Genomic DNA, 24,470 nt, shown 5'->3' on the forward strand with positions numbered 1-24,470 from the left:
AATCTTAAATCATTATGAACATTTCGCTTTTAAAATAAGAACCAAAAAATATTGTCTTTTTATGTTTAAGCGAATGTTAGGGATTAAATAAAACTATTTTATGGATTTTATCTTCGAACGTGGGGAAAAAATTATAATATAAAAAAAGGGATAAAGTCCCTAAAATAGTTTTATTTTAAAACCATAACTCATTCTGAACATCATGCCATTAAGTACAGTCTTTTGATTATTGCAGCTACATTGCGTGCATTCTATTTTCATTCACTACATAGATGTTCGGTATAACCTTCCAGGTATATGCTGATTCAATACAAGCACTTGGAATGTGTAGAATAACTAGTATACATACATAACTATGCCGTAGTATAATTTCCGTGGTCACGGACCGTCGGAAACGCCAATCACGCCTCAGAATAACATGCTTGCACATTGTTCTGGGATGTTCAGGATGTTCGTCTATGTGATAAGCTTCTGAATTAATATGTTGGTTTCTTTTTCTGTAATAATAAATATAATAGACAGAGAGAGTACTCGCAAGGTGTATAAACCCCAACTAGAGTAATGTATCTTAAAGGGGCCTCTAAGTGTTGGATCCATGTCCCCACGCAAGGCTTCCAAAAGGACCGGCCTTTATGCCGTGATTTCCCGCAGGAAAGATACAATATAATAATATCAGCCCTGTATTATATACTTGCCCACTGCTGAGCACTGGCCTCCTCTACTACTGAGAGGGATTAGGCCTTAGTCCACCACACTGGCCTAGTGCGGATTGGTAGACTTCACACATCTTCGAAATTCCTATAGAATATTCTTTTTTTTTATTTATAAATATAAACCTGCGGACATTCGTATTCGTCTTGGCAGTCCATTCCACACCCAACTAGGCTATCGACGCTTTTTTTTCTATATTTAGTGTTTATCTTTAAAACAGTTTACTCTTGACTACATCGACTAGAGACTTTCAAATTTATACACTAAAATACAATTCCAAAAACAACGAACTAAAACATTAATTATAGGCTATCAAATACAAATTTCCCTATAGGTATAGGTATAGGTATCAATAAAACAAAATCACATAGCACCCAAGTATACATTTAAGACGATTTACTAACAACTCTGGCTCCTTGCATTTCAGATTTATATACCAACCCAAACTTAAGGTCCCCTTATGTAATACGAATAAATACACAATAAATGATTAATGAATGCCTCGGTGGCGTAGTTGTATTGCATGCCCGGTACAATAGCGCTCTGAGGTCCTGGGTTCGAATCCCGGGTCGGGCAAAGTGATCAGCCCGGAGTCTGGAATTTGTGCCCGATATGGCGATAGGCTCGCCCCCTATCACATCATGGGACGGAACATACTTGGCGAAAAGTGGGTGCCCTAGTTGCGCCTCTGCATACCCCTTCGGGGATAAATGCGTGATGTTATGTAAATGATTAAAAGATGCAAAGGAAAAACTTACATATTAAAAAAACATTAAAATAAAATATTTTTCGGTTTATATCGCGGTTTATATATTTTAATTTTCTCCTGACGATTCTAAGACTATTTTTTTTTACAAAAATACATAAGCTCGTAATGTAACGAAATCAATTAATTATAGAAAAACATGCTGAAAGAACGCTGCAACTAACAACGTCTTTACGATACGTATCGAAAGCTACGAAACATTGGCTCACAGAAAACCTAACCCAAAACAAATATTATTTTCAGAGAACAAACATTTTGCTAAGACGACGGGATCCTTCGTCCTTTTTTATTACCGTCTACCACAATATGCCAATATTATGGTATAAATTAACAGCATTGCCACGGGATTCGGATTTTTATATATCAATGTACAACGAGACGAGTGAGGCCTTGCTTGATCGCCCTACTACCCATTAATAGCAACAACAGCAAATTTTTTGTGCATTCCTCACCCTGAGACATTAGATGTTAAGTCTCTTAATGCTCAGTAATTACACTGACAATAATTATAATAAACAAGCAGGAATATTTTTATTTATATTTATCATACTTTATTGTATACGTACATCAAAAAAATATATATTCACATAGAAATAAGGTACAATTGTCGGCTTTACCACTCGAGGAAATTTCTTACAGACAACCATAGCATAAAGACAGGAAAAGTATAAACAAGAGCAACTGAGGTTTACACTGTACGAGGCAGATACACTAACACAATAGATACATATATAAGAATGTAAAGTAATATTGTCATGATTAAATAATATAACCAAAACAAATAAATTATATATAAATCCATGGAAATATTGAAGCTTCTTATAAGACTTTTCAGAATCCAATCATTATAGAGATTAACTCAAAATACTTCACCCCTTTATATAACCCTTAATCTCATAATTTTATTATTAACTAGTTGACCCGACAGACGTTGTCCTGTCTTAACTATGAATTTGCAGCGCGCATTCTGTCAATCGCTGACAATTATTTCAAACAATTCACAGTTACATAAAATTAATATTTTCGTTAAGTTTTCTTAAATTTTCTAATTTTCCGCGCAATTATTTGATTTTTTTCTTTCATAAGAACCGTCCCCTGACAAAAACAAACACAACAAAAAAAAAATAGTGAAATCGATCCAGCCGTTCACGCGTGATGGCGTGACCAAGGGAAATAGGGATTCATTTTTATATATATAAAATATAGATGGTATATCAGTTGCAGGCACTATAGTAAGGCATACAATAGGATATTGTTACCATAATCGACTATTTCCATATATACAATGAACCAAACCATTTCAATCGTCTCGTTTGCGCAGTGGTAGAGTTTATTGTGGGATCGATAAGTTCAAACACCAGGTTAAGCATTCTGGATTTCCAGTTCCAAAACCTTGTAGTTTATTTGACGACTGTCCTACCTGATAATTGTATGGAAAGAAGACGAAATGATGGTACAAAAAAGTAATTCTGTTTACTGACATTTCGATTCGATTCGATTCGATATTTGTATGGAAGAAAAATGAAATGAGGATGTCGAAAAAACAATTCTGCTTATCCCTTTAGACATGAGAGTGTAAACAAAAAACACGTATTTTAAGCACATTACTTATATAAAGCGATCACAGCTCTGTTCTCCCCGAATTATATAGAATTTAGGTCATATTTCACTAACAACCCAATTAGGGCAATTTCAAATTGCTTTCATTAATTTAGGATTTCCAGTGAAACACTCATTAATAGATATAAAGGCGTAGGTTTATAAATATTAATACTTCTTTGAATGCCCTTTATTTGACTCCTTTGTACTTTATGTTGTATGTAGATAAAAGCTTTTAGTTTTATCTTAGCGTAGTACCATTACTGTTGATGGGTATTCGTCTTCGTCCTACATCCAAGGTCTTCGGTTTTGTTTTATTTAGCTGACTAACTTTGTATTACGTATGACATAAACATGAGAGTACGTATGAAAGACATTGTGATACGTCAGACACTAGCCAGATTTGGTCATTGTTCAATATCAGTGGAACAAAACACTACACACAACCCATCAACCGTGAACGCTTCAAAAAGGCACACAAATTCCATCAATATGATAATATTTCACATTTCCACGGCGCGCTGTCAACGCCGCCGCCGTCCAACCGAATGTGACCCCTAAGGAAGTGTATTTTGTGCTTGAAATTCCTGAAAAGCTTACCTGATCTCAATTCGAAAGGCATGATCAAGCGTGAAAACCGCCCCTCCCGTGCAGCCGTCACAGCGCCCCACCGCCCCGCGACATTGCACGCCACCTAATGCATTGCACACACTCACACACACTGGGCACAGAATAACAGGACAAACAACACTGGTTCCGTACGGCTGTCACTGTGGTCTCGTCAGCGATTATATCATGACGTGCTGCGATGTTGTTACGTCAAAAAAACGTGTTATTAGGACGGTTTGGGGCGACGCAGCGGCCGCGGCGATGGCGGGGAGCCTTCTGCCGTTAGGATGCGGCGCGCGCCGCTAGCGCCACCCGTCGCCATGGCGACCGTCCGGGCGATTTCTGCTCGGCCTCTCTTTCGTACAAAAACAAAAATAGCAAATTAATTGCGTAATCGTGTGCCGTGAAATTTTTGTTAAGGTTATTAAGTACATCAAAGGGGTCCTGAAGAATGGTCGGCCATGGGGTGAGTTACGGGTTTATTTTTGTTTTTTACGCATTACGTTTTATTTTTGCCAGTCAATTCTAGGCTATACTCCTTGTGGCTGTTAGGTAAGTTTGAACACGAACAATGTGGAATAACAAAAGTTGTGACAGGTACACTGAAAGCTAATTTTCAGTATCTTCCCACACAAATTCTCTAGCGAATTGTCATTCATAAATTCGCCCACGTGATGTGTTGGTGGGTAGCTCGATAATTCGTGCCAAGTGTCTTGCTTGCTCTCTCGTGAGGAGATTAATGAAATTTTAAGTAACGTCCTTATGTGACTGTTTTCACACTTGATGATTTAAGTAGAGAAGTAGAAGCGCAGTAGTATTTACTGCACCATATAGCTGAATGGGGGCCTATTGTTGGTACAATAATTAGAAACAAGTTTTATTTATTTTTTTGTTTTTAGTCATTATTGTTATTCTTTAGTTAAAATTGTTATTATTGATCCCAACAATAAACATCTTTCTTTCTTTCTTTTTGTTTTCTAAGTAATTAGAATGTATTACGAATGGAATGATACTTTTTCTCACACTTTTTATTAATATTATAAGGTAAATGCGGAAGTTTGTGAACATATGTGTTAGAAGTAAACAGAGAAACAGCCGAACGGATTTGAATGAAATATAGATATCGATAAACCATGTCCTGTATTAAGACATAGGCTACTTTTATCCCGGTACTTGCTTCAATGGAGAATAATGGGATATTTATATAGATGGACCTGGTGTGGTGCAGGTGGCTGTATAAATCGCTAAAATGTGTTTTAGACTTTTGTAGCAGGAAAAGCGCGTAACGCGAGCAAAGCCGCGAGCACAAATTAGTTATTGATATTTTTAAACAATTAAATTACTGTTTTCTTCCTACTGTGGCTTGTGAACATTACGCTTGGGCTAAATAAATACCGCATGGCTATTATGGGTCAAATTAGATTCTTTGAATTAAATTTTGTAAAAATTCTTGCACCTAAAGTATATTTACCAATTTTGATTAAGAAATTCTAAGAAAACCATAGTTATACCAATTTCATTATGTTGTGATTTACATATTTCGGTTATATTATTTAGGAGGCACTGGCCTTATAATAAGACACATTGTTAATATGCCACTAATATTCATCATCAGCCATATGAAGTCCACTGCTGAACATAAGTCTCCACTAAAGATTTCCAGACGGACTTATTGACAAGTACAAGTCCGTCTGGAAATATTTAGGGGAGAAAATAGTAGCCTGTATTCAACGTGATCCTGCAACCTTTATAAGTCATCTGTCCACCTTCGAGGAGAACGTCCAACACTGCACTTATCGGTATGTGGTCTCTTCCGAGAATATTTCTTAAACTATTTGTCAGTTCTACGAGCAATTTTCCCTGCCCACTGCCACTGGTAATGACAAATTAGTTTTCCCTGAGACTCGCCGAGCTTCACTGCTTGGTGTCATAAAATGCGTGCCACTGCTGATCCTGGTTTACGGGAGTTGTAGTGGTGGATGTGAGGGCGGGAAAGTCTCTGCCACTTCAGCTTGTTAATCGACTGGGCTATGTCTGTGATTTTTCTTCTACGAATCTCCTTACCTAATATTATCAAGTCTTATTAGAATTTCTAACCTCTTCAACCTTTGTACAGTGACATCTACCGACAAAATCTGGAACTACATTCTACTTTAACTATAAGCTAAATTAACACGTTACGTAACAAAAAGGTTGAATTATTCAATACAGAATCCTTGCGTGAATTCGTACAATTTGCATACAAATAAATTTACGAAATCATATTACGTGCGCTTGCTTTCATCGCAATCAAGTTTATGAAAATGAACGTTTGTGAAAACAAGGGCGTTCGAAAGTTGGTGGCTTTACCCAAGTCGTTTGTTTAAGTTCATAATTACTTTATAACTATAAGATATTAATTAGTATGTTTATAGTTTTCACCTTCGATAATTTTATGCTTTTCTGCGGCGTCTTTGATAATGTAAGACTTTCAACACGAAAATATATTTTTATTTTAATGACACTTTTTGAATATATTATAACACCCATATTTTGATGATTTCAAAGTAAAAAGAGTTATCTGTAAAATAGCTTGCTTCTACGAGAGCGCATAGAGAAAAAAAAGATTTTTTAATATATAAAAATATGACAACTTGACTAATATTTAGTGAAATGATGTATGTTATAGAAGATAATCCTGTAAAGCAAATATAATATAAATAAAATAAAGATAGCATTTTATACGTTGTACTTTTATGCGGCGAAGTGCGTCTCAACGGACATATAACCGTTTGTGTTGAGCAGAAGATACCCGCGCTCCCGCATCAATGCGATCGACGTTACTTGGTCGTACGTCGTGTAACTTGTACAAACATGTAAAGTTAACTTTATTTTCGTAAATTAAAGGTAATCCTTCTCAGTAGTAGAGGAATCCCGTATCCACCAGTCGGAGAGTATATAATATAATTATTTTGTTGATTATTGAAAAAAATAGAAATAAGGCGAATTTAGCCAAAAAGAAATGGTATACTGTAGAGCCTTGGCTAATTAATACGATAATACAATAAAAGGAAATTCATGAAATTGTAAATGATTTTATTTACTTTGCACCCGTCGATTTGTTCTTTGTCACGTTTTTCCTCAAGAATCTAAATATCTTACGCGAAAATATAAAAACCAGACACTGCACGTTATCATTCTTGTTCTATATCATAAACTCCACTAAGCTTTGCCAGTACAATTTTATTACACGGTTGCAGCACGTATATCGCTTCGAAGTATATTTTAAGATATAGAAAGTTATCTTTACCAGTAAAATTATATGCGAATTTGAAATAAAGACGTCGCTTAGCTAAGTTATTCGCAAGTTATCAAAAACTAAAGGTAACGTTATTTAACTACTGCATAATATATTTACAATCATCATTATCAGCCCTGTATTATATACTTACCGTCCCACTGCTGGGCACGGGCCTCCTCTACTACTGAGAGGGATTAGGCCTTAGTCCACGACGCTGGCCTAGTGCGGATTGGTAGACTTCACACACCCTAAAAATTCCTATAGAGAACTTCTCAAGTATGCAGGTTTCCTCACGATGTTTTCCTTCACCGTTAAAGCAAGCGATAATTCACAAAAAAAAACACACAGTTTTCTTTAGAAAAATCAGAGGTTTATACCCTTGGATTTTGATTCTGCGGACATCCGTCTCGAAGGTCCGCTCCACACCCATCTAGGCTATCGACGCTTTTCTTTTACAATACTTAAAATAAATTCAGCATAATATAATCAGGTACATAAGAATACAGCAGTGGACAGGCACAGTCTGTTAGATTGATAGGGAGATAAATAAATAGATAGATGAGAGTTCAGGTGTCAGTATAAAGTCACGATGAACTATAAAACCGAGTGCAGTTTTCCACAGTTTATAGGCTTTTAAAACTCGGGCTGCATCGCAACTAGGTTGAGTCCCGAATTGTGGAAAAATAAAATGAAACTCTCGGCGATGACCATCGGTCATCCGCGATCGAAATCAGTCAGTTTTACGTCTGTCCCAAAATTGTAAATACTTTTTGGTTTCAGTATGTTACGAAGGGAAGTTGGAAGCATAAATCTGGAAGAAATATCACGATTATGTTATGTATGTTTTTTAGTATTTATATAATAGAAGAATAACCTTTATAGTTATTGGGTTTAGCGTTGAAATTTGTATCTACTAAATTCATTCAGAACAAAGATTTTGGTATAATAATGTGAACTGCATGCTTTTTTTATGCATTTTCTTACGTTTTTTCTATGTGTGCGTAGTAAGATAAATGGCTGCAATGGTTTTTAATGAAGTAACAAAATAACCGCTGAGTAATTAATCGAGAAAATGAATATATATCTGAATATAAATATTGTTCTTAAACCATCGTCCTTCGACATAACGTCCAAAACAATTCGTAACATTTTTAAAATCAGTGATGCACCTTCATCCACATTTTGTCTACTTTCCCTTTTGTCTACTAACTACAAAAAATAATATTTTTAAGGTCAACAACTAACACACGCCTAAAATGACTAGTCGAGGAGATGTTCTAGAGATCTGAGAGAACATTCCATAATGGAGCGGATAAAATAATATTATTAAAGGAACAGCACATGTCTACTTAGATAAACTAGTTCGTATTTCTAATTATATCACAAGTTGGTTTTGACGGCCTCGGTGGCGCAGTTATATAACGTGCGCGGTGCGACACTGCTCTGAGATCCTAGGTTCGAATTCCGGGTAAGGCAAAGTGATATTTTGTTTTTTTGCTCCATAACAGTCCGGAATCTGGATTTTGTGCCCGAGGTTATAGGCTCCTTTTTATGACATCATGGGAAGGAACACACTTGGCGAAAAGTGGGTGCCCTGGTTACACCTCTGGATGATAACGGTATTGCGTCTATTTGCTTGGTTTATTTTGATTTTAAATTTTATTATAGTTTATATTTATTACGTAAAAATATAAAAAAATAAACAATGTCTATAGGTTTAGAAAAAAAAATGTAAAACAATATTTTGTACTATTCGATGCAAAAAACGATCGTTTTTACGTCGAACGTTGGTACGCCATACCTATAATAATATTATGTATATTTAGAAGACCATCGAAAATTTTAATGTTAAATTTAAAATGCAGCACAAAAGCTTCAAAAACCGGCAAATCTAGCAATGAAGTAATTGCCCATCATACCATTCCACTATGACCATTACTAACGTCACAGTAGCAACAAATTGTTGCTAAAACTTGCAGCGGAACCGCAGCGTGGCCGGTCAGTTACATTCAGGACAAACGGCTAATGTGCACTCTCAATTTTCGGCACACATACAATTTAGATCTGGTAAACATTTATTAGTAAACTGTCTCTACATAATAGGAGAGATATAGTTAACAAAATGTTTATTTTCTTTTGCTTTGAATGATGACGAGCTTGCCGTTTGCCTGGTGGTAAGGGATACGACCGCCCATAAACAGTAGAAACACAAACACAGCCATGCCAACGTGGTGGACTAAGGCCTCATTCCTCTTAGTAGTAGAGGAGACCCGTGTCCAGCAGTGGGACAGTATAACTGGCTGATATAAGGAAAATCATAGCATAAAGGCCGGTCCATTTGGAAGCCTTGCGTGGGGACATGGATCCAACACGTAGAGGCCCTAGATATGTTACTCCATTTTACGTTGGGGTTTATACACATTGCAAGTACTCTTTCTGTATTTTTGGAGGAAATACATAAGGCGGATATTATTATTATTAATTGACTAGCTGACCCGACAGACGTTGTCCCATCTTAACTATGAATTTGCAACGCGCATCCTGTCAATCGCTGACAGTTATTTCAAACCATTGACAGTTATATAAAATTAATATTTTCGTTAAGTTTTCTTAAATTTTCAAATTTTCCGCGCAATTATTTTTATTTTTTCTATCATAAGAACCTTTTCCTGACAATAACAAACACAACAAAAAAAATAGTGAAATCGGCCCAGCCGTTCACGCGTGATGGCGTGACCAAGGGAAATAGGGATTCATTTTCATATATAGAGATAGATTAAAAAATCAAGTCTCCCAAACAATCATTAAATCACTATTAAACCCTATAATATAGAAACACGTATCGCATCACTCACCTACTGAATACACCGCCTAACCCAACAAAATTACTATTCCGACATGAACATGACACGTTCGCGTTGTACTTCCTGTGAACTTCTTTATTTGATTTAGTTCCGAAAAGGGTACATCGCAAGGGTTGGGCGCAATATTGATTTGACTGTCCGTTTCTATTCACCGTGCGTTTGTATAACTAAACTGGAGGTAAATACAAAATAGATTTATGGAATGTCTAAGACGACTGGTTTAATTTTGATTTATTTAGGTTTTATACTGAAATGTGATGGTTATAAATGGACTTAATTAAATGCGTACTGGAGAAGTCCTCTACAGAAATTTTGAGGCTATGTGAAATCTGCCAATCCGCTCTTGGCCAGTGTGTATATAATATAGGACTGATATTGTGATATGTTATGTACACAAAAGTTTAATAATACTAATTGGCTACTGTTTCTTAGTTTTCCCAGTTAGTTAGTAATGTAACTAACATTTTAACGTATGAGTCTCAATGACTCTTCATTAATCCCAATAAAGAAATACTGAAACGAATTAGGCTTGTTTTAGTGATAATTTTCGTACAGTATCCATTGTACACTTCATGTATTGATAGATATATTTTATCTAAACTGCGGGCGCAGTCCCCTGCAAGATCTAGTGGAGACCGCAATTACTCTTGAATTCTTTAACTAAATGCCTGGCATAAAAAATTATAATGGTAAAAGCAAAGCCGTGTACCCCGCTTGTTCAATTAGAATGCACATTTCTTTTGAATTACTCAGAGCGCCTGTGCTCTAATTCTGAGCAATTATAATTTATGTAAGAAAATTCACCACAAAGTAATATTGCTTTCGGCGTTATAAGAAATTTGTTCTTAACAAAAATTGTATTCACTCTGTAAAATACACTTACTATTGATTCCAGTATATTTACTTCTCGGATTGATTTTAAAAGCTGTTGTATTAGGTAATAAGAAATAATAACGACAGCCAAACAATAATTAATTAATTTAAAACGAAACAAAATTAAGGAGCTTGCACAATGACTTACTTAATTTGTTTAGCTTCAAATACATTTAAAACCTCGTGTTGTCTCTGTCATCCATAAGGGGTTGACAAAGACGGCAATAGGATTAAAATATAAACAGCGTTAATCATATTCCGTGAGTCATTGGACAAGTCAGCCTAATGGCGATATTAATAACCCAATGTCACTTTTGAGGAGGATATTAAGTCAACATTTGTGGTAGTAAGCTATTTATTAAATAATACTTAAGCTGTAAATTGAGCGTTTGTGTTTGACTGTATCATAAACAAAACTCATCTGTCAAAGTGTCATGTTCTGTGACTTAAGATATAGTTTATAGAGATGTTTTTGTTCTATATGGACACGTCAAAGCGGCCCTACTGCACCTGATGGTGAGTGAAGTGCTGTCCAATACAATGACGAATGACGAGATATAACCTCTCGATAGTTGACACAATAGGGGACCGGCCTATGCTTGATTTTCTACATTATTCTATATGTAATGGTTAATAATTCGAAAAAGAAGCACTCCTGCGAAAACTGCATAAATATTGGCTAAAAAATGAGCGAGTAATTCATATTTCAAATATTGTAATGTGCAGAAGTGGGCGTGATGTGGGCATATCGCTTCATCTCTTTCTTTTGCTCGCGTCGTAATTCCCGATGACGTCACATGTGGGTATTTCGTCTCTTTTCTGTTTCTTCTTAATTACCTTTTCCACCGAAATTCAAATACTTATAACTTGTTGATTTTTTACCGAATTTCAATAATTCTTTCTGTGTTATAATTTATATTATGTAAATATTTGATAATAGTAAAGAGTAAAAATTAGTCCGGTACCCTATTACACCGGCCTGTTCGAACATTTTCGTAAACATCCTCCTCGTTGCGTCGTTCTCCTCAGTTCTGAGGGTCGTGACCACCTCTCACCAGCTTCTGCCGTATAATATCATGCCATCGATCCCGACTGTTGGCCATCTGTATTGCGTCGCACAGATAAATCAAGTGTGGTGCGGATCTGATGGGACCTTCGTACTGGGTTGCGTCCACGTGCTCTTTTGCCCTCTACTTTGCCGGTGACCATCAGTTTCTCCAAGTTGTCGCTCTTCTTTCTGGCAATGTCCAAAGTACTCAAGCACTCGTTTGAGGCAGATGGTAGAGAGTCTATTAGTGATTCTGAGTTGCCTAAGTATAGAGACATTAGTTCGTCGAGCCGTCCAGCTTATTCGCAGCATCTTTCTCCAACACCACATCTCAAAAAAATACATTAGAAAACAGTAAACATAAGAAATCATTATTAATTCACAGTTCTCCCTCGTACCCTTACAATGCCCCAGTGTACAATTGCTATTTTAAAATTAACAGTTATAAATGTGAAGATAAAGAACCCAATGTGTTGTTCCGTAAGTCTCCTCGAAATGGACTATAAATTCATTCGTAAATATATTAAATAAAGAATAGTTGTAACGTGCTCTTTTATATGGCAAATTCAAAGGAAAATCCTGACCTATTTAAGTTCTTAATATGTGTTTTGACGATCTCTAAGTTAGAATGCTTTATTATTTAAAACAAAAATACAAACCACGAATTTATCCCCGAAGGAATATGCAGAGGCGCTACCAGGGTACCCATTTTTCGCCAAGTGTGTTCCGTCCCATGATGTGATAGGGGGCGAACTTATCGCCATATCGGGCACAAGTTCCAGACCCCAGGCTGATACTGAACAGAAAAATCAAAATAAATTATTTAAGATGTAAATATCTTTTTAATTAATTATAATTAATTTTAAAACTGTGCGTTTGCTCTATGTGCTCTAAATGAAACAATGATTCTTACAGTTAAATAAAACCTCAAAGAAATACATTAAATAAAGTATACTATGTTTTGAAACTGAGATCTCTCGACCGTCGCGCAGCACAAAGCTGAATTACATTCTTGAGCTAAATTATCCAGGTAGCAAAAATGTCAACCTTTTTTATAATTTTGTAATATGAAATGGAAGGTAATTTAAAAGAAACTAGAAATGTTAATTAAAACTGTTTTTCTGATTTAAATGATTGTATCACGCTATATTTAGGAAGTGCCGAATTTATTATATTCTTAAGTATATGGCACACATAATATGCCGCCTCACATATGAATCGTGCGGGTGACTATTTTGCTGAAGTAAAAAAAAAACAAAAATATGTCCCCGAATGCAACTATGCCTAGGGGTTGTGGTATATACAGTCTATTGAGAATTTCGGCACTGCGTTTAAGGTTTAAATTTGATGTTGCAACAAATACACGTTATGATTCTTGAAGGCTAGCTCTAAGATGTCTGGTATTCGAAATAGTATAGTGGGGAATTAGAAATAGTGGTCTATGCGGCTATACTAGGTGATAATATACGAGAGATATAAATGTGAATTCAATACCAACGAATTAAAAAGGAAAGCTGTGTGTATGAAGTCAATTTGCCTCTCAGACGGCTGAAAAAATGGCACTCATTACCCAATTTCAAAAAACAATCACATTCGTATTCTCGATCTATCACGAAAAAAGACCGAACAGTTTTTTTTACATGCTTACAATCGAGTTATTTTGGTTGGCTCTTTCTCTGAATCGGATTGAAATTTGGGATTAGGATCGTTTATTAAAAACGGCTGTTAATCAATAAATACCACTGCCATTCGAAATCCAAACTGCCAATCGAACTGTGCGTATTTTTAAGGAATTTGGAGTTGTGGAATCTTGATATAAGAAACTACCACAAAAGATAACACTTGAACGTTGTTGAGAAAAACAGTAAATTCGTCACGGCATTATTAGACCTGGAACAATAGCTTTCGGAACTACACTTAACAGGATACCGGGGTTGGGTGTCTCTCGCTTTGTTCAAATTGTTACAATAGTCGCACTTTCCTTTTATACGACCTGCCTTCTTGATATTCATTTATTTTCTATACCATTATTTATTTATTTTGAGTGTCTGTATTCAGGTTTATTTTTGTCCAAAGTGCAGTTCAAATCACTTCTTCAAAAGACTAATGCGAATCGATGATATCTTCGAAATTCTAGTACAAAATTCATTTACGAAAACTTAGAATATATTTAAGTTCATAAAAGGGTCATTTTGAGCATATAATACATAAATAATCATTTGAATCGGACGTGGTAAAGAATGATTGCTATTCAAACGTAAAAATACTAATTGAGTTACCTCCTTCTTTGTAGTCGGCTAAAAACACATATACATTACCGTTCTATAGCTCGTATGTAGACGTATCTGGTAGAAAATATTTTTCCAATATTCAAATTTAAATTCCACCGCTCGTGACACATGTCGTAAGTTTTAACAACGCTTTGACGCCCAACTTTTCAACTATAAAGAAATGCCATATACGAATAGCAACTTCACTTCGCAATTTATAAATGCGTCAAGAAGCGGGCTGGGTTATTTACTATATTGTCAACTTTATATCTCACTAGCTTCCGCCCGCAGCTTCGCCCGCGTGGATTTCGGGTTTCAAAAATGGAGAAGGTGCTCAATTTGTCGGGATGTTTCTTTTAATTTATGGTGGTATGCAGGTGGTCCGATTGTCCGGTCAGGGTCTGATGATGGGATCCTGGTGAAATCGAAGGAACTTTTAACCATTAAGGTTGCACACGAAATGACGGAAGCTTAAAAAATGGAGTAACTTCTCCCGTTTTCCCAACATTTTCCATCACTGATATGCTCCTATTAATTGTAGCGTGATGAAAAGTATACTATAACCAGCTCAGGAGTATGAAAAATAATTGTACCAAGTTAAGTTAAAATCCGTCGAGTAGTTTTTGTTTCTATAACGGTTATACAGACAGACAGACAAAAATTTTACTAATTGCATTTTTGGCATCAGTATCGATCCCTAATCACCCCCAGTTATTTTGGAAATATATTTCATGTACAGAATTGACCTCTCTACAGATTTATTATAAGTATAGATATGCAAAAGTAGCTCAAAAATTGTCCATAACGAAAACATGCATTTTAAAGTAAAACAAAAGAAATAATATCGTGAAGCCAACCAAATAACTAACGATATATTAAATTTTGTCACTGTTCAATTTAGTCGGGTCCGCGATATCACTTTTGTTGAGTTTCAGAACGCGACATTACATTATTATATTCTGTGCTCCAACGCACACTGCTTTGATGTTAGGAATACACCTACATTGCTTAGACAACAGTGAACTTTATACAATAGCAATAAAGCTCAAATTGACTCTACGTATTAGTTAGAAAACGTTTGTATGGGAAATAGAAAAATGCTGTTTTGAGGATTTTCCCGGCAATTATTCGAATTTTTCTCACCTTTTAAACCTTCCCTAGACCTCCACGAATAATTCAAGACCAAGATAAGATAAATCCGTTCCGCCGTTCTCGAGTTTTAGCGAGACTAACGAACAGCAATTCATTTTTATATATATAGACTAGCTTCCGCCCGCAGCTTCGCCCGCGTGGATTTCGGGTTTCAAAAATGGAGAAGGTGCTCAATTTGTCGGGATGTTTTTTTAATTTATGGTGGTATGCAGTTGGTCCGATTGTCCGGTCAGGGTCTGATGATGGGATCCTGGTGAAATAAGAGGAACTTTTAACCATTAAGGTTGCACACGAAATGACGGAAGCTTAAAAAATGGAGTAACTTCTCCCGTTTTCCCAACATTTTCCATCACTGCTATGCTCCTATTAATTGTAGCGTGATGAAAAGTATACTATAACCAGCTCAGGAGTATGAAAAATAATTGTACCAAGTTAAGTTAAAATCCGTCGAGTAGTTTTTGTTTCTATAACGGTTATACAGACAGACACAAAAATTTTACTAATTGTATTTTTGGCATCAGTATCGATCCCTAATCACCCCCAGTTATTTTGGAAATATATTTCATGTACAGAATTGACCTCTCTACAGATTTATTATAAGTATAGATATGCAAAAGTAGCTCAAAAATTGTCCATAACGAAAACATGCATTTTAAAGTAAAACAAAAGAAATAATATCGTGAAGCCAACCAAATAACTAATGATATATTAAATTTTGTGACTGTTCAATTTAGTCGGGTCCGCGATATCACTTTTGTTGAGTTTCAGAACGCGACATTGCATTATTATATTCTGTGCTCCAACGCACACTGCTTTGATGTTAGGAACACACCTACATTGCTTAGACAACAGTGAACTTTATACAATAGCAATAAAGCTCAAATTGACTCTACGTATTAGTTAGAAAACGTTTGTATGGGAAATAGAAAAATGCTGTTTTGAGGATTTTCCCGGCAATTATTCGAATTTTTCTCACCTTTTAAACCTTCCCTAGACCTCCACGAATAATTCAAGACCAAGATAAGATAAATCCGTTCCGCCGTTCTCGAGTTTTAGCGAGACTAACGAACAGCAATTCATTTTTATATATATAGACTAGCTTCCGCCCGCAGCTTCGCCCGCGTGGATTTCGGGTTTCAAAAATGGAGAAGGTGCTCAATTTGTCGGGATGTTTTTTAATTTATGGTGGTATGCAGTTGGTCCGATTGTCCGGTCAGGGTCTGATGATGGGATCCTGGTGAAATAAGAGGAACTTTTAACCATTAAGGTTGCACACGAAATGACGGAAGCTTAAAAATGGAGTAACTTCTCCCGTTTTCCCAACATTTTCCATCACTGCTATGCTCCTATTAATTGTAGCGTGATGAAAAGTATACTATAACCAGCTCAGGAGTATGAAAAATAATTGTACCAAGTTAAGTTAAAATCCGTCGAGTAGTTTTTGTTTCTATAACGGTTATACAGACAGACACAAAAATTTTACTAATTGTATTTTTGGCATCAGTATCGATCCCTAATCACCCCCAGTTATTTTGGAAATATATTTCATGTACAGAATTGACCTCTCTACAGATTTATTATAAGTATAGATATGCAAAAGTAGCTCAAAAATTGTCCATAATGAAAACATGCATTTTAAAGTAAAACAAAAGAAATAATATCGTGAAGCCAACCAAATAACTAATGATATATTAAATTTTGTGACTGTTCAATTTAGTCGGGTCCGCGATATCACTTTTGTTGAGTTTCAGAACGCGACATTGCATTATTATATTCTGTGCTCCAACGCACACTGCTTTGATGTTAGGAACACACCTACATTGCTTAGACAACAGTGAACTTTATACAATAGCAATAAAGCTCAAATTGACTCTACGTATTAGTTAGAAAACGTTTGTATGGGAAATAGAAAAATGCTGTTTTGAGGATTTTCCCGGCAATTATTCGAATTTTTCTCACCTTTTAAACCTTCCCTAGACCTCCACGAATAATTCAAGACCAAGATAAGATAAATCCGTTCAGCCGTTCTCGAGTTTTAGCGAGACTAACGAACAGCAATTCATTTTTATATATATACATAGCATAAGGTTGGAAAGGTCAAGAGCAGAATTAGAGTAATGTTACTTTTATGACTACCACCAGCCATGAAGAGCCGCAATGCCTGAATCGTTAGGCTGTCTAACTTTACATAAAATAAGGACTTCAGAATTGTTGAGCCTTTGGAAACTTCCAACCAGCATGTCCTCGAAAATCAATACGTAGTCCATTGCTCCGGAGGCCTCCGTTAGTTAAGTCCCTCAGGCTTTTTTCTAGTCCCCCTTTGTTACGCCATTGTAAAAATATTTACCTTAAAGCCCATAATATTATGAACATTAAACAGCAAACGCAGTGCCTGGCAGTAACTATTCTACTTTTGAATGTTTTAAGTGACATTGCTATTGTTTACGGACAGGCGCATCGCCTTCAATCATGCCGATGACTTGTACATTGCCTAAAGGTAAAACATTTATAGGGTTTGGTAATATAAAAGTCGTCTAGACAGTTAAATCATGCTGAGCTGTGAAGGGTGAGATAGGTGGCTGTTGCGAAGAATGGAATTTTTAAAAAGGCAGCGAAAAATTTAATGTAAATTTTTATATTAAATACCTTGTTTGCCTTACCGTTAGAATTTATACCCGCGATGGCGATAGGCTCGCTAGCTATCACGAAAGCAATAGGAAGTAGTTGCAGGATATATAAAAGTCATAGGGGCAGTATAAGCAATTATGGAAAAACACATTTTATATTACTTAATGGCAATATTTCAATACATCTTTAAACACATGCGAATTGCCTCAAGTTCTGAAATATTCAAAATTTGGTAGTCGTAATTGTAAATATTGCTTACGGAAGTAAATTTCTGCAAGTTTAATAATCTCACTTAAAACATAATGATATTGATACACTTTGTTAGTACATTGCAATAAATCAAACATGAAACTCCAGTAAAACAATAAAATATAGCATCTACAATTGAATTATGTAGTTGAAGTGGGATCATAAATTGTTTTAACTTGCGCGCTTGACGCTTTGAACAGTCTTTCATTGTTGTGTTTGAGTGCATAGCCAGGAAGTGGGAAAAAGTAGACGTGGGTTGTCTATGGCTTTGTTCTTTTGTGGTTAACAAATATTTTTTTAAGTATTTAGATACTTTATTACATTCAAAATAATTGAAAAATTGGAATGCATTGGTGTTTTACATATAAATTAATTAAACAAATAGAAAGATAGGGTGAGAATTTGAAAACAATATTCAACTTCCCCAAACAAAACCAACTAATACATAATGATACTACGGAAAAACGCTAAATGGTATTTTGAAACCTTCACGTATGTATTTTTATTAAATACAAAAACACATACATCACGCATTTATCCCCGAAGAGTTAGGCAGATGGAACTGGGGCACCTACTTGACGCCATGGGTGCTCTGTGATCCGTCGCATGATGTTATGGGAGGCAGAGCTATCTATGTTTTTCGTTTTTGCTCTTTCGTGGGCATTTTGTGTACCATTTGTGCTTACTTACTATATTATAATATATATAATGTAGTTCAGTGTAATATGGATCTGCCTAAATAATACAATTATAATCAGAAAAATATGTACATGGAATATTAGTTAAGCCTAAAAGAATGTTACCTATTTATGGAGACAATAAATCTTCATTCTAATGACGAAAAAATATCGGCAAATCGTCTAATCAAATCGTACACAGTAAAGTAAACCAAACATTGTCCTTTGCTTAAACAGATAATTTAATCTATAATATAAGGGACATGACTTCACAGATTGAAAAATATAATATAAAAGTATTATATAAAAAATATATTACCTATTACATGTATTGTATAAACGTAATCTAAATAACCGTCTCACCAACCCAATTTACAATAGAAAACAAAATGATGGCGCTGTTAAATTAAGATTAAACTGGATAAGAAATTTCATTAGGTAGCTGCACGGGTATCAGTATCCATTTCTATCTCGCCGTATACAAAACGCAAATACCTCTTTTCATACAATCCTGTTATCCCGTCTGTCACAACACATCCTTATCAGAATACATTTTCGGCTCGTGAATAGTTTACGCGAGCTTAGAGCACTTTACAAATGTTGGTACCGACTCGGTTTGCCAATCTACAGTTTAATTCAAATCTTACGAAGTCGCTGTATCGCATTAGAACTGTTTAATATTAAATTGAACCAGCCTTTGATGGCCATTCAGTTGTAAATTTAAAGCTTGTGATGATACATTTGCTCTTTTGATTTCGATTTATCTTATGGGTCTGACACTTACTTTGTATTTTAATTAATTTAATGTTGGTTAAGTATTAACTACTGATTGGAGGTAATCTCAGTTTTATGTGTGTTAGTAATTTTATTTATTTTGTATCTTTCAGAATCTACGCCTCATTGCGAATTGCTTTAAGCATTTAACATTTGATTTCCCTAAGGTCTTAGTAGTAATAACATTCTAAATACTTACTAGAATGATGCCAACAACAATAGTAGCTATCGTATTATCTGTTATTGTTTGATGCGAACTTACATGTTAATTTGTTGATAACATAAATTGCACCCACATGCAATTTGCACTTGGATAACGTTAGGTGTAATTTGCGGTGCCGATTGCTCAATAGTTGTATCATATACAAATAATTTATCCGATACTCTCAACAGGCCGCACCCGAGGCGTTTAGTCATTAGTCATGAGGTAATCTTAGCGTTCCCCATCCAATATTATCTAGGTTATGAACTTTCATCCGATAAGTTCCCAGGCAGTAAACAGCAGGTTAGTTATGTTTCATTGATGAGCAGAACGAAAAAATTGCGATTATGCAAGTAGGTACCCACTTACTAGGCATACCATTAGTACTTTACGGCATATAGTTTTTTTATTAATGGAATATTTATATTGTTTTTTTTTATTCGTTTGAATAACGAGACGACCTTGCCGTTTGCCTGATGGTAAGCGATACGACTGCCCATAAACAGTTGAAACACCATCCAACACCTTGAATTACAAAGTATTGTTTTTTTATTCCACTTCGCTCGCCATCCTGAGACATGAGACGTTAAGTTTATTATGTCCAGTAGTTACATTGGCTACAATTTCCTTCAAACCGGAACAGTGGCTTCACACTGTTGCTTGACGGCAGAAATAGACATTGCGGTGGTACCTATCCAGGCGGACTCTCACATACGATTATTATTGGTTTCTACCTTCTTTATAAACTATCATGAGCTCTATATAAAACTTAATTGTTTTCTATAATAATATCAAACAGATGTCTAAAATTAAGATTTAAGTATTTCCATTAAATGATGGTGCCTACTATTTTTTCCACGAGAATAAATTTACATCGTCAATATCTGATTCCTAACGCGCACCCGGCACGATCATACATCAAGTCACAAAACATCCCGAACACAATTATGCCGAATCTCTGAGGAATTCCCGCCTGACCTCCCCCGTTCACAAAGGTATTTAGTGAATGGAGGGTGCCAAGACAAGATGGCGGATCAGGTAAAAATATCGCCCGATAATGTAGATCCTTTAAAAAAATATCATTGCTTTGTGAAATTACAAAATGGTTATGCGTATGGGATTCATTCTAGGAAATATTTGGCAATTTTTAAGTTTGGCTATTATTTAAAATCGAATGTATTTTTTTTTCATTCGATATTTGTGATAATGCTGCATACGAAATCTCGCTTTTATGCCTACTGTAAAGCTTAATTGTTTGCGTCATTGTAAAGTACACCAACATGCTCTGATATTGTTCCCACACATGCCGGACTATTTTAATTTACATAATTTACGACTACAAAGCGGTTGATTCGGCTAACCTTGACAAGTTCATTTACTTATATCACTGGCTAAATGACAGCCGTAATGAGATAATCTGCCTATTTGTTGCTGAAAATAATTAGAGAAATAAAAAATTACCTACCTATTTTATTAAAAATAGGTAACAGGACAGAATAAAACAAATGTTACATTGGAGATTAATTAAAAATAAATATTCACTTGAAGTACTATTTTATTACTTGTGCATCCTTATGCCGTGATGTTAAACAAACACTCCACGTTCTAGTTTTTTGGAAGAAAAATTAATTACAAACAAACCTTTTATTTCATTCACTTATACACTAATTAATTAAGAATTTATAATAACATCAAAACGCTTAGGCAATCTTGTCAGTTCGTTAAATCAACATGAAACGGCTTAAAAAAAATAAACATCCCTAAACCCATTGTGGAAGTAATAATTGCGTTTCAAATAGACAATCCCAAAGGTTTTTTTTTTCAGTGACTGGTTCGAGTGGGTGCAGAAATTCTTTGTTTACATTCTGTAGAAAAAAAGGCCGTTTCTCATTGAGGCTTGTGCGGTTTCAAGTGGGATTGTCTGAGTTGATTCGTCGTTTAGCAAATTGCATTGGACACTTCACTAAATATATATTTGTATTTTAACTGGCTGGGATTCTTGTGAAGTTATAGTCTAAAAGTTAGACAAAATGCTAAGTTCATTGTGTTTTTAGCTAAGTGAATTATTCGATCTAGTAACGTACAATTTTTTTTTAAGTGATAATGCAACGACACCCATATTTGTCTCCGAATAGCAAGGTGAAATGACAGTTACCTATAATTGTCCATAGATTAAAGACCTAAATAAATCCTGCAATAAGGTTGCTTATGCCTATGAGCGTCCGTATTCTACATAATATTCCGTAATATCACGGTATCTCTAATATCAAGTGATGTGATTGCTAAGGTAAGTATAAAAAAACAATAACAAACTGTATAAAATTGTCTTAAATTATTACACTCTCAATACAATAATAGACTGTATAAAAATTGTCTTAAATTTTTGTACTGTCAATACAATAATAAAATGTATAAAAATTGTCTTGAATAATTGCAGAGTCAATACGAAACGTTTTTTGATACCTTGCCTTAATACAGTGTTTTATTAGAAAAATTCCGAAATAATAAAGTATCATTAGTTTATACTAAACATGCACAAAATTTTAACTAATCCACTCTCAAAGTGCTCCTTTGTAGATTAGAATCCAATGTTCCTTCACAGCTGAGCTTCGTTCAACCCCACTTGTTTGACTACACGTGCTACTGGTTTTTTTATAGAGCAGTCACTCTTTAATGAACCGTATGCTCGGAAACGGCCGCCGGTGCGCCCTGCAGGATATCCTGTTTAAAAAATAAAAGAGCTACCCTAACACCTTTGGTATGAAACAAATTTATTTATTTTGATAGGTGTTCCTTCGGAATAGAGTTCACTTTTCTTTGTAGATTGCGGAACGTTTACTGCAGGCTCCCAATATAATTATATCTGATCAACCGCTTCCAAAAGCAACATAAGCATGCGTTTTAGTGCAACCCCTAGTTCGGCTTCAACGATATATCTGATTGTTGGGTAGATTTCGCTTAGGAGGGGACAATTTGTGCAATATGAATGCCAGAATTACAGAGGGTTATTCAGACGTAATGACGAAAACAAGGTTGCTTACTTATAAATACTATAAGTAGGTACCTACTTAGTTGCGGAACTTTGGCTTTATCGAAGGGGAAAAGAATGTAGAACGTATAAACCTTGTATAAACAAAGGAACTATACAGTACGCCTATATAATACTAATATATCTATATGCTACGATATAGGCCATGCGTTTTTAAAATTGTAAATTTAGGTATCTGACTTCCGAGCCTACTAATAATACCTACATTACGTTCTTATCATTTTAATGGCAAAGTGAGAGGGGCTCATTACACACCCCTGACTGTTCTTAGGTTCTTTAATGATTATAACCATAAAGTTCATAATGTGATACTATTATGATAACATATGACTCCCTGGTAAAAATTAATATCTAATGATTTTTTTTTTTAATCTATAAGGCAAGCAATTTTATTTATTTATAAGGCAAGTAATGAATATTCAGCGGAAGTTCGCTGAGAAGTGACTTTTCATCTAAAAAGTATTTGGTATATTATTACCGTCATAAAAAAATTAAGGACTAATATCACTTTAAACATAACTGTTTATTCACTTTAATTGTTTAAACCAACCCAATTATAAATCAATCACTCACTTTTGAATCAATATGATTGGTAATAAATTATCCGTACCCCGATGATTAATCAGTCTGTGATTCATTCTAAAAGTCGACCACACAGATTGTTTAAATGACCTATTACACGAAAATCAATTAAATAATAAATTATTAACTAAATTAATCCATTTTACTCCTTGCAAAATTTATAAAAGGCAATAATATCTATAAACCATACCGTAGGTATCTTATCCATAAATTTCTTTCGGTTTCGTGTCTCGCCTGGTACGTCGTGTCATCTCTGTTTATCTCATGATGAAACGTATTTGTCCATTTCTTTCTATTTTTATAGAAGCGCGTTCCCCGTTCATTTTTCTTCGGCTCAATCAGTCAGTTTGCACCGGCAGTTGAAGCAGGAAGTGTACTGCGCATGTGCCGTCCGACAGATTGTCAAACGAGCGAACGTAAATAAACAAGTGAATATTTTGTGCCAAATAAAGTATTTTATTTCTACGTATTTTGTATACTTTTTATTGGGATTGTGACTGATATTTTCGGGTGATATAGTGCAACGAATTTGCGAGTAAGTAACCTTATAAATTATTCTTTTGCATGTCTTTTTGTCCGGCCGCGATTGATTCGATTTAATCCCGACTCCACCGGGAATACCTACTTGTATAGAATTCTTCAAATATATTTACTTACATGTTGTTTAAATCTCACTCTTATAATAATAGGTGATAATGCATTTTCTTTTGCATCAAGATGTCATGTAAGTTATAGTTTACCTTCAACGTATTTATTTAAAAAAAAACCAGTAAACTGCTTTTGCAGTTTTAAACTGCAAAAAAGATTCGGTTTTGTATCTATAACACTTTAAATCAGAACAATGTAGTGATTATGTTGTGGATTTAAATTGCTTACCGTTTAAATGCACGTGGATTAAATTGTACTGTAAGCTCTACACTAAGAAAGGTCATGGTGAGGCAAAGTGGATAGAATGTTTGTTTACATTGGAATTACTAATGAGAAACCTATTTATCATATTTTATTCATTATATAATATGTTTTATATTGGAATATTTAAGTTGCAAGTGATGTCAGGAACATTATTCCATACAGCTTGTTTCGATTATTTTTAATCGTCGAATGTCATTTAAAAATTCCTACGTTTTTCTCATAGTC

At 35.1% G+C, this 24,470-nt stretch overlaps 1 protein-coding gene across 1 annotated transcript in view; it reads left to right on the forward strand.

Annotated features, from left to right (window-relative positions):
- Nucleotides 1–23,679: 23,679 nt before the first annotated feature.
- LOC115442700 (MOXD1 homolog 1) overlaps nt 23,680–24,470 on the forward strand; it is a 79,694-nt gene continuing 78,903 nt past the window's right edge. The window contains exon 1 of the mRNA XM_030167834.2: nt 23,680–23,868. The gene's annotated coding sequence lies outside the window, so the exon portion shown is untranslated. The remainder of the gene's footprint in view (nt 23,869–24,470) is intronic.

Source organism: Manduca sexta, chromosome 10 (genome assembly GCF_014839805.1).
Source record: "Manduca sexta isolate Smith_Timp_Sample1 chromosome 10, JHU_Msex_v1.0, whole genome shotgun sequence".
In the NCBI taxonomy this organism is placed as follows: domain Eukaryota; kingdom Metazoa; phylum Arthropoda; class Insecta; order Lepidoptera; family Sphingidae; genus Manduca; species Manduca sexta.